General features: G+C 32.2%; 1 protein-coding gene across 8 annotated transcripts in view; it reads left to right on the top strand.

Moving 5' to 3' along the window:
* LOC126774017 (ras GTPase-activating protein raskol) overlaps positions 1-12,763 on the top strand; it is a 139,013-nt gene that overhangs the window by 84,486 nt on the left and 41,764 nt on the right. Inside the window, exon 1 of one of the 8 annotated variants that reach the window (XM_050495345.1) lies at positions 5,023-5,211. The exons of 6 other annotated variants lie outside the window; for them this stretch is intronic. The gene's annotated coding sequence lies outside the window, so the exon portion shown is untranslated. Of the gene's footprint in view, positions 1-5,022; positions 5,216-12,763 lie in introns of those variants that run through there. One more of the 8 variants, XM_050495373.1, reaches the window with a different exon arrangement.

The raw sequence follows: 12,763 nt of genomic DNA, 5'->3' as shown, positions 1-12,763 counted from the left end.
TTTAATAGCACATTCATCATATATAAAGACAAACTGGAACTCGGTATGGATGTCGACGTCGAAGACAGAAAGCGTGCAAGTTTTTACAAAAAACTAGTTACTCGGGCGTTCGGAAAGCGACCATTACAAAATTCTTCGATGTTTTTTATCTGCAAAGCTCTGAGAAGTCATTTTAAAAGCTGGAAGTGCTCGCTAGTTTTTCTCCGATCGTACAAGAGAATATTAAGTATTGGAAGTTAATTTGCGATTAACATTCGCTCGTCTTGTCTCGTAGCCATCTTTATTCAGCCTACACGTCTCGTTGCTAATATAGACCTTTCCATTATACCGATGAAAACAATGATTCAGCGGAGTGCTCGTTAGTGAATGAGTCACTGACTCGCTGTGGAGGCCGGATTACTTCTGGTGAGACAGACGAGCTGTCGTATTCCTCCATTTTAAAAATACGCCTTTCATCCATCTCTGCGAGGTGGTTTATACGTTGCTATTGTCATCATTTGTATGCGAATAGCTTTAGTTTCAGTATTTATTATAAGACGCAATGGTTGTATATAGGACGATGAGTTTCAATAAACATTACGTGATAAACATTTTAATGTGTTTTGTTTTTTTTTTTGTTTCAGGTAAGTGAATTGGCGTTTTGTTTAAGTTAATTAGAAACGAGGTAAGTACTACTGGAAACGTCAAAATTTCATTTTAATTTTACGCTCTCGAAAGCAAGTTCAACTATTAATTATGCTAATATGTACTTCTATATGTAAAGTAAGTTCTGAGTGCTTATTTTGCACCATCAAATTAAAATAAAACAATTAAATACACGAATGTCTAACACAACGATACATATCTATTCGCTTTATTACTCATTGAGGACGGCTGAGAAAAGATAAAAAAGTGAAAATAATTAAGTATGATGTTTTCATTGCACAGGTACAGGTCCGTACCTCTTATAAAGGACAAAGTAACGTTTTGAATTTGTAATTCAATTTAAATACGTTGGCAAAGTACATTTCATGAGCACTTAAAATATGCAATATTTGTACCATAAACCTATCTAATGCGTTCAAGTGTTGTAATTTATTGTAAAAAAATATCACATACGACGCTCGCCTCACGTGTGTAATAAGGTTGATACGGTACTAAACCAAAAACCTTCATAAAAGTACCAACAACAATTGTAATCTGTATAGTTTCAAAGCTATAGATGGTGCGTAGATGAATAGAATTCGAATAAAAACAATCATGATTTTTTTATATAAGATATTCTTAAAGGTGATGCTTAAACCATTCATCTATTCATTCGTTCACAAACTCGGAATCTCATTCATTCGAGGTCATTCATATAAAATCCTGCCCACGCTTCGTTGTAACATAATCTATTAAGATTGGAATTCCTGAATTGCCTGAAGAAAATTTGTCACTGATCCGGAATTATGCTGGAAATGTTTTTTAGTTAGTTGATTAATGTCTGCCGAATGTACCACAATAGTTGACCGTCGCACAGTGGTCACCGGATGCTGGTGTTAATGTTGATGCTGCATCGTGAACCGTTACGGACTGCGGACTTCGGTGCATCCGTTTAGCGTAGGGTTGCCTCATATTGCCATTTTTTGTGATTTTTTCACGTCAGTTACAAAATGTAATCAATAAATATTGTTTTTAATAGACTGTTTCAATATAAATTGTGCTTTTTAAGTTGTACAAATTCACGTTGTTTTTGTTAGTTAGAAGTTTTAAGCAATAAATTAATTGCAATGTTAAGATTAAATTTAATATATAAGATTGAAAACAATGAAATGCTATTAAATTATTGATCAAAGCAATATATTTTGCACATTTATTTCTGCGAACAATAATTATAGTTTTTCGTATTAACAACGATACTCTCTACTGGTGGTAGAACTTTGTGCAAGCTCGTCTGGTAGGTACCATCCATTCATCAGATATTCTACCGCAAAACAGCAGTACTTGGTATTGTTGTGTTCCGGTTTGAAGGGTGAGTGAGCCAGTGTAATTACAGGCACAAGGGACTTAACATCTTAGTTCCCAAGTTTGGTGGCGCATTGATGATGTAAGCGATGGTTAACATTTCTCACAATGCCAATGTCTAAGGGCGTTGGTGACCACTTACCATCAGGTGGCCTATATGCTCGTCCGCCTTCCTATTCTATTCAAAAAAAGTTTTTTTTTTTTAAATTACGACAACCCTGTTAAAATCCATTCAGAACGCGTGAACATTGTTTGTTTATGAAGTTATTTTGAATTCGACGCCTTCGTTCTGAGATGTTTTTTTCTTATCGGCCGATACGTCACGATTTCTGGGTTACACAATCAATTAGGAAGTCCTTATTATTTTTACTCATCAGCTTAAACAACTTTTAACTAACAACTAAAATTAAAAATCTAAAATATCCAATTTTTCTTTGTTATTAATAAACAAACGTCCAAGAATAACCATTAATGTCTCAGCTTCTATCACTGCGTAGATATTAAATTGTATTTATGTATACCAGAACAGGCAAATGAAATCTGTGTTTGTTCGTATAAACAAAATTTAGGTTGCTCTGAACTAATATTTGAAAAAGTCTTTTTTAAAAGCAACTTAAATGTTTGTGCCAAAAGCTTTATTAAGTTTACATAATGTATTTACATCAATTCATATGTAACATGTACTTTTGATTTATTTTGAAAATATCACAACTATTTAAATAAATTTATGTAAAGATCACAGATACTAATTTAATTAAATGAGATAAACGATTAACTATCACTGGTTAGCATATACGTTACATAATATTTTAGTAGATAAATAAACAATTCTAGCAACAGGAAAAGAGAGAGAGAGAAAGAAAGAATGAATAAAATATTATAAACATTTTGTTTTACTTCATATCATTGTTGTATTATTTATTTTTTTAACACGTGTAACATTTCTGTCTCTCCGTAGTTCAAAGCGAGTTTTGCTTATCTCTTTGCTAAGAATCTACTTGCATGTTTATGTTAGGAGTGTCATGTATCACGTATCCGTATTTTATCTTTGCCGTGCCCACGTGCGACATCGACGCTCGTATATACAATATCGCCATTATGATTATCTATTTCGTTTTCCATTTAACGACACAAAGTTAAATTTTACTATGCTAATAATAGCTCTGTGTTCTGTTTATTTCATTCTTCCGGTGGTTGCCGCGATAAATCTCGCCGAGGTTTAAACAGTCTTTCTATATCTTGTTGGCATTCAATCTTCGCTGTTAACATCAACACGCTAGTCGTTGATCTATTTTTATATAGATGTGTTTACGGGCATAATGAGGCAACCCTTTAAAATATATTCTATACTCGAATGTTTTTATCTTCATAATTGAGTTAGAAAAACATTCTTTATGTATAAATCGATTTGTGACCTAAACGTATATCTTATTCAAGAACATTTGTTTTTGACACACATGTTTGTCGAGTGTATTGAATTATGAATAGACTTTGATTAGAATATTCGAACCTTAGTCGATTTTTATCAAGCAGTATAAAATAATGAATGTTCTTGTTGTACAATCAAAATCACATTGTAAATAAATATTTACGTGACAGCTGCCTTACTTTTATTATCGTAACCGCGCTATCTCCATTGCTCAATAATTGCACTCGTGGTAGTAAAACATTTGATTTTAACATAGACATGCGAGTGTTCTACGCTGACACGCTTTAAAAATAGCACCTAGTCAAATTTATACTACTACATCATATACTTTTTCGAAAATTATGGATTATTTAGATTCACCGCGTATCTTGAATTTAAATTTAGTCACGCAAATTTAAATATTTAGTCAAGCGAGAATACAGAACCGTACCAGATTTTAAATTACAAGGCTCTTTTTGTTTTATAAGCGCAAAATTTAAGTTTTTTCAATTTGATACAATAATTGAAATTCAACACTGCTCTGTGCTCAAAAAACATTGTTCAAAGAAGATGTTTTTTTTAAATTTAAAATATTGATAAACTTGTGGGAGTTCGTAATACGCTTACCTCGTAGAATATCGAATCTGAGTAAACTTCAAGCTCAAACGCTTGTGCTTTTGGTATGCGATGAAAAGGAAAATACCGAGAGAAATAGACGATTAGTGCTACAAGATATGAGACGTAACAGCTACGTTTGCCAATGCCCAGAATTTAGAAATTTAAGGGCTATAATTTACTAAAATTAATAATTATACATAAAACATTAACTAGCAGTTAAAACATTAGTAAATATCCCATTGCTGCATTAAGGTTTAAACAAAGTACTGCATGGATATAGTAACGCGTTATTTTAAGGATAGTTTTGTTTCATAGAACTTATTCTAGGCTCAGGTTGTCACATTACAAAATAGAAAGTTTTAACTTTTATAGATGTTATCTTAACTGTTTCGTACTATTATATTGTAACGAAAGGGAAGCGTATGTTGTGAATTATCGCGTACGTTTGCCCTCATTCTTCGGCTATCAGTGTTAATGTATTCAGTAAATTATCGTAACACTCACTAACTTGTACTTTTTATAAATGTTAGTTTGTATTAATTATGCCCCGAAACGTACGTTAGTGAAATTCTAAAATAATGGCTTTCCCTAACATCATTTTACTACTCTTTATTAATATAAACTAAGTACCTACCGCGCCTTCTATTATATGCATGCATTTTTGTCGAATTTGTAAATATTATGTACTTGGTATAACTATCACTAAGCACATTTAATATTTGTTTAAAATAACAAAAAATAAAAATACTTGAAGTTAGTATCCACGACACAAGTAGGCCCGGACGATATGATAATTCTTATCGTTACGTGCCCGTTTTTTTCTATGAAAGCGACTCTGTACGCAGTACGGTAGGCCGAAGCTTGGATAAAAAGCAGTTGTAAAAAAGACTTTATTTGTATAGAAATAAGGCACAGGTGAACTGTAAGATTTTGTCGTGTGTACGGTGGTGGGTGCAGCGAGCGAAGCGTTTAGTTTGTAAACAGTTTCTACGTGCCCGGGCAGCGCGCGTGTCGTACCGCAGCGTTGCATGCGTTAAAAAAAAAGTTAAAATACAGTGACAGTTTTACCTCAGTGTACATTAGTAGTTCACAATACGCAGGAACTCCGCGGCTTGTTCCGAGTCAAGCGTGAACTTTTGTGTTTCAGTGCAATAGGTATCCTTTTTTGTGATTGTGAGATTGTGTTCTGTTGAAGTTGTGTGCGTAAGAGTTTTTAATATTATTTTAAATTTAACGTATACAAAACGGTTTGTAACAAGTCTACCTTTTGAGTTACTACGAAAACTATTTAAATTGCGTTTATTTAATAGTGGTTTATGAAGTACGTTATCTTATATAATATTATAATAATTATTATAATCTCGTATATTATTGATTAACTTGGCCTTAGCCCATCACACATCAGTGAACCGCTGCTGCAGATACCTAAATATAGCTTTTCCAACGCGTGTCAGGCCACCCTTGTGATGATAACCATAAACTTCATATCACACCTAATTAGATCAGAATAAACAAATTCTTGACACTCATTGCAATAACAAATTAAAATAAATATTCCGATTATGTGTCGCGATATTAATAAACGTTAAAACTAATTTATTTAGTTTTTTTTATACATAATAATATAAATTGTTTTATAACTGTTGTAAGCAGGTGTCTCGTAGTCAGCATTAACAAGTCATGAAGTCACATTAAAAGAGGGTACTCCTACTCCTTAAAAATGTGTCTGTTACCCTAATGAGCGTTATTCGCACTGGCCTACATGTTCACAATCAAAGGATATTCAAGTTTAAAGGCTGAAATTTACATTTACATACATTTAAAATTGTAACAAGAAATATTTATAATCATTACTATAAATGTTTTAGACATCAACGTATTTTTATTTTACGGTAAATAAAAAATAGGGGAATAATAATATATTTGTAACAATTATATATACGCCAACGCATTTGACTGATATCGTCACCCTTAAAACGTAATATTTGCGTACATTGCGATACACGAATACGATTATCCTTACACCTGCAGGGTAATCGATATTTACCACAGGCGCCTATCAAATTCCGATCACAAAATTGGATTTCGAGCATCTGCCTGGCCGGGTGGCAAGAAATCACGCACATGTCGCTGTCTCGGAGCCCGCATCCCGCTACCTGCCCCGCAACTATTGTTACCCTGTACCCTTGTACACTACAATAGACTTGCTTACCCTGTTTTGTTCCACGAACAAGAATAACATTTTGTCGTCCTTCAAGTGCGCTTATTGCAGCACTTGAGTTGGGAATGTTAAGTATAAATGCACCTCGCCCCGTTCCTTCCAATTTATATGTGCAGTGGTCCTAAAACAAAACTCATGTTTGAAAGAAAATTGTACATAGCAACAGATTTTTAGAATATCGATTGAAATTTATGATACAGGTAAACGATTCATAACAGACTGTATTATGTTGATGCAAAATTTGTAACCCCGACCACGTTTCTAACACACCGTGCATCAGCTTTTGAATGCGATGAGAATTCGATTTCAAGCGCCCCGTGGACTGGAATTTTAATCACCGTTACACGACAAAAGGGAATTAATAAAGCATATGATATTAAATAGGTAATTAATATAGAAAATACAAAACCTATTTGATATATTACGTAGATTAGTTAGACGCAGTACTGACTTCCGGTTTTAAAAAAATGAGAAAACAACTTCTCGTGGCTAAGTCATCGGAATTCACCGTCAGAGCGTCAAATAAATGTCAAACCATGCTTGTATATATCTTTATTTACAGCTGGTTTGCGTATCTTTTTTTATTGCTTTTTTTTTTGATTCAGCTATTTTTTTTTTAATAGTCTTATGCTTTTAATAGTCAAGTCAACATGTTGCTATAAATCAGGGACTTGGTTGGCGACTGATAAGTTAACGGTTATCATCTCCGAATTCCCCTCGAAGCCGATAACGACCCGTGAGAATACTCAACGAAGAAAATAATCTTGATTTTTATTATATCAAGATGAAATGAACGACATATATAAAAATGTGTTAGAGAATGTTTTCTATGTACTAAGTTCTAACTATTTGTTGTGTTTTTACCTTTTATATATTTTAAGGGTAGGACTTACTAGTGATAGGGCTTTACTGATGGTAGGGCTTTGTGCTAGCTCGTCTAGTTAGGTAGGTATAGGACTTACTAGTGATAGGGCTTTACTGATGGCAGGGCTTTGTGCAAGCTCGTCTAGGTAGGTACCACCCACTCTTTAGATATTCAACCGCAAAACAGCAGGTCTTAGTACTGTTGTGTTCCGGTTTGAAGGGTGAGTGAGCCAGTGTAATAAAAAGGCACAAGGGATATAACATCTTAGTTCCCAAGTTTGGTGGTGCATTGGCGGTGGAAGCGATGGTTAACATTTCTTACATTGCCAATGTCGATGGGCGTTGGTGACTACTTACCATCAGGTGGCCCATTTGCTCGTCCTACCTATAATATAAAAAAAGGTAACGTTTGTTAAGATTTATCTGTGCATATCGGACACACTGAGGTTTTGATATATGATCTCAAAAATTGTATACATATATGGCATGTCTTCAACTATTGTAGATATGAGTTTAATAATATGTAAGAATATAAGTAAATCGACACTGTTAAATATAAATTTAAGTAGCGTTTTCCTGTAAGCGACACTTGATCCAGTTTGAGAGGTGGTCTTCGCGGTTGAGTGGCGACGTGTCCTCAAATTCCTCAATTTATTGTTCGAGTTTGTACAGAGTTAATTTAATTCTGCCAATTCAAGTGTCTAATATCTGTAAAAAAAACGGTGACCTTTTAACTTATAAAGTTATATAAAAAGATAGACAGTCTTGTCACATAACAAAAAACAATGTAGTTTATAGTAAAGTGTGTCCTTAAACATGTATTTCAACTATAGATCAAATTCGTAGTTAAAGAACAAAGAGTTCAATATTTGCATGACATAAATTTGAAGGCAAATAACAAAACTAGTGTATTGTTATAGGTACTGATTCTCATTACTCCGCCAACAAAACATTAAGTGGTCTGCATATCCGCAGTCATTCCCTCACACTTCCGGTGCCAATTAAGGGGACGGAAACCGATACGCAAATGCCAATACTTTGGCAAACGTATACTGAATGTTCATAACGTACAATGCGTTTCATAGAAATTGAAGCAAGCATATACATACATCATGTATGCCATACAAATTATCATAGCAATATATAATGTTATAAATATCGTTACGTTGAATTAAATTTCTCTCAATGCACAGTTTATATACAGCATAGTTTATGTATTAATTTATCGAATTAAGTCGAGGCTTGTATTATAGACCAATAAGAGCTTACACATAATCTATTGCATTAAATGATTAGAAAGTATAAGTATTCTTTAAAACATGATATTGATGGAACTACGCTTTATATAGACTGGTTCTAAATTTTTTAATTAAGTTCGAAAATACAACATAGGTATATTAATTAGTTAGTATAAAAATATGTAAAACTTCCTTTTGATGATGTAATATAAATTTGAAAGTTATCCCATAAATATATTAATTAGATTATTTACGATGTTTTTTTATGTATTCGGCTTTGTTTTCATGTTCCGAGATTTACGCAATAACTTTCTCTTAATCACGCGACTTTTTGCGAAACCCGTATAAACTTTTTTATGCAATAATCAACTTTATGACATAAAAAATAATTGAACAAAACATCTTTAATTACAGAAAATAATGTACCGATTAATTTTAGAAATGCTAAATATTTTTGTTTGTTTTGAAAAGTCAAAGTATCACAAAGATATTTACAAACTAAACAAGTTACAAACACAAAGTCGCAGGGGGATAGGCAGAAAGCAGTAACCCGGTTTCTTTGTGTAAATGTCGGAAATAGCCCTACATAATATAACTCAATGCGACGGTAGCTACTTGGTAAGGCATTCGATGTTTACGATGGACATACCGTACTACTTATCCAGTACTAGTACTTGCGAGTATTACTTCAAGAGAAATTTATCGGAGTGTCAATTTAATTTTTTATGCTATTTTTATTTATCTTTATAGTAAATCAGATATCTTTCTATACTGCATAGATAGTTTCTACTTGATTAATTTATTGTCAAGTGAAAAGTATGTTTTTATAATAAATTTATTATTATAAAAACATATTTTATAAATAATAAATATTAAATAACCGTTGGACAATTTTTGATATTTACCATTTATAATTCAAAACATCTATTATTCAATATTAAACGATATACACGAAATCGTTTATCGATAACGATTCTCTAGAACGGGACGCGGTGGAAGCTGTGATCTGGATTGCTGGCGACCTTCCAAACAGTGCTTTATAGCATAATTTACTGATCCGCTGCAGCAGAAATATGCCTCTGCAGTATTCTAGCTATTCCAGAATTTTTAAGCGCACTCTGTAACTTTTATATGACGTTTTATTTATACCTCTACACAAGGTCAGTTTTAGAATGAAAATTGTGTAGTGAAAATTGACGCAATTTTGATTAAATAAATATTATTTTTAATGTTCCCGATGTCGAGCCATAGTGGGATTTATAACTTGTGCAACAACGACAAAACTAGTGGTATAATTATTTTTTTTAACGTTATAATAGAATATATTGACTGATTGAATAAATATAAGTGATTATTGTGATGTTCTGTCAATTTGACTGTATTTGGTATCAAATTTTAACATACGTTAAAATCGTTGAAATTTTTAATTGCAAATTTACAACCATCTGGCGAACAAACTATCTTCTCACGATCGTGGTCGAGACCCATATGTCTGGAAACGTTACCTTTCTTTACCCGTCTGTGAAGCTGAGACCATAATTCCTTTTAGCGAGACATGATCTCATTACATCGATGCCGGAAAGTATGTCAGTATGTGTAGGCTGGTAATGCACCGTTGTGAGCGCGCTGCGTGCTTAATCTTGCCCATTGAGCATTTGTGAGACATTGGACGATATATCTTTTTCACTTAGGTATTTGGTATACTAATAGCTTTATCTCGTAAAACAGTCTGAAGGAATGTGTCAAAATTTAACAAAATATTTGCATTAAATGCTAAACAAATATATCACAATACTATTATAGGCGAATTTTTACAGTATTATATCAAATAAAATGAATTTATTTAAATAATCGAGCAAGTACTATCGGTTTCATTAACGAGCGCTGTATGTAATTGCTGTAATATTATACACAGTTAGGTATTATATGTTTTAAGTCCACGGACTCTATGCGATCGGCATATAATTGAAATAATTAATAAAAGTCAAACACACTGTATACGCTCTTTGGAAAATCCCCAAGTTCCAAGACTATTTTTTTAAATAGCCTATTTTAAATAGACTATTTTTTTAAATATTATAAAATAATGGCCCTTAGCCGATGCTATTTTTTTAAATCCTAGATCTGGTCAATACAAAATATTTGATTTATTTTGTTCAGAAATTCCTTTCATCAACCCGGATTTTTTTAAGATAAGCCGTGTTTATATGTATCCGTACCTCGGAAAGCACGTAAAGTCGCAAACCCTCATTTGGCGTATTATCGGACTATGAGAGTGAGAGAATAGAAAATGCACCTGTGTTTGCGCAACCACTTGTAAATTTTAATTTTTCATACGTGGCTCGGCTTCCTTGAGATTTTGTGATAGATACCTAATCTGTAACCTTATCTTGCGTGACGAAAATACTCGTAGTATTTTAACCTTGTAAAATATGATTGTGAATATGAATTTCATAAATTTAAAATAAATTAAATATTATCTTAGTATAAACTAAAATGATGAAAATGCACCCCAACACTTAAAATATTCATTTTATTGTATTATTATTTTCCGAACCTTTCCTAGAAGAAGCCAATACAGCTTGTAATTGAATAAAACGAAATTATGCTATTGATTATTTTACCCCGTTATGATGAGCTACTTCTACCGTTATAGCTGGTGAACGGACTTATTCATTATAATGATTGAATATTACGTTATAATCATTAGACTAACGATATAACTGTGATAGTATTAAAAATATATTATATTGGTAATAAAATTAGTGACGGGCCTGTTGCAGCTTCGGTTGCGCAAATCTGAAAGCCATATTGTTCACATTGCATAATCATTGGTCAAAATTAATAAAAGTTAAGTATTTAGAGAAACATACTGCGATTATGTAAGTACCTAATTGATGTTTTTACTGGTTTTTATTTTGTGATTTATATTTTTCTCTAAATAGAAGGTTATATGTAGGCTTATTTGTATTTGTTTCCCGATATTCTCCTCATTTTAATGATTCTTTTTTATTGAATATATTATAGCTTTTGGTCGGTTCCATATCAAATAATATGGGACCGATCAAACCAAAACCAAAGAATAAAAATGTAATAAACATAGTATTCTTTTCTAAAGATAAGTAAGCTGTCTCATTTGAGTAGCGAGTAGCTTAGAAGGTCGTATCCATATTTAATATAAAAAACGATTAAACTTTGTTACCACAAGCCACAAATAGTTTAAGATAGAATAAATTTTAATTTAAGTTAAAAAACATCAACTGCAAAAGTAACTTTTAATTGCAAAGTTTTTACTTTTATTTGTGCAAGAAAATTAGGATTTTTTTAATCAACAAAATTAATATTATTTAATGGTATTGTTACTCACGCCGCTGTATTTATTTAAGGTGCATGGTGTATTGTTATTATTAATAAATCGAAACAATGAATAAACAGACCAACAGCAAATGAAGCAACAGAGGGTACTTATGTTTTCACCATCGCTTTCGTACGTCATTAGATCAAGGCTATACGAACGGCCTTTGTTTTTGTATTCAACGTTTTTAGAAACAAATTATTATGAAATTATATTTTGAGATAAGCAATATTCGTCGTTTAATGAGCGAAAAATATAAAAATAATGAAATAAAACATAAATAATTAATGTTTTATTTCATTAATAAAGCAGTATAAAAAATTATATTTACGTGGTAATTTCTTGAGGTTACGGTATAATTGCAATAATTATAAGATAAATCTAAAATATGAATTCCAAATTTATGTAGACATAGGCAATCGTCCAGTTATCAATATAGAAGGGCAGTGTACTGCAGATTGCGCAAAACAGCGACGTGCCAACTCTCCAAGATCACTCGCCCACCGCCCGCCTTAGCAGCTCCTACGCAGAATTCATAACATAAACCAAACTGCAATCAGTGATTGTGACTCAATTATACAATACCTAATGATATAATCTCAAACTCTAGTAATAGGTATTAAATTTAGATGGATCTTTTTAAAATTTATGATGCGATCCTTGATTATTTAAGTAAAGTGATAAACACTGAAATAGTTTTCCGAATGCTAGTTCTTACACGATCATTTATTTGTTGCGGCTTATGATGTGTTGAATAATAATCTGCCTAAAAAAATTAAAATTCATAAAAATTCGAGCGCATAAATAATTTGATACCAATTTATTAACCCTTAGGGGTGGTACTTATTTTCAGATTTCAATAGGAGGTCACCCTCCCAAATAGAAAAAAAAATCCAAATCGGTTACAGGTATATATATATAAAGTAACAAACATATATAAAAATATACAACTGTTTTGAGAACCTCCTCCTTTTTATGAAAAGGTTAAAAATAATACAAATAAATAACATAAGTATTGGCATTATTCCCATGTATATGTGATACTTCCTAAAAAACGAAAAAAAATATATATA

The sequence above is a fragment of the Nymphalis io genome, chromosome 2 (genome assembly GCF_905147045.1).
Source record: "Nymphalis io chromosome 2, ilAglIoxx1.1, whole genome shotgun sequence".
NCBI lineage: Eukaryota > Metazoa > Arthropoda > Insecta > Lepidoptera > Nymphalidae > Nymphalis > Nymphalis io.
This window is presented reverse-complemented; position numbering and strand designations above follow the sequence as displayed.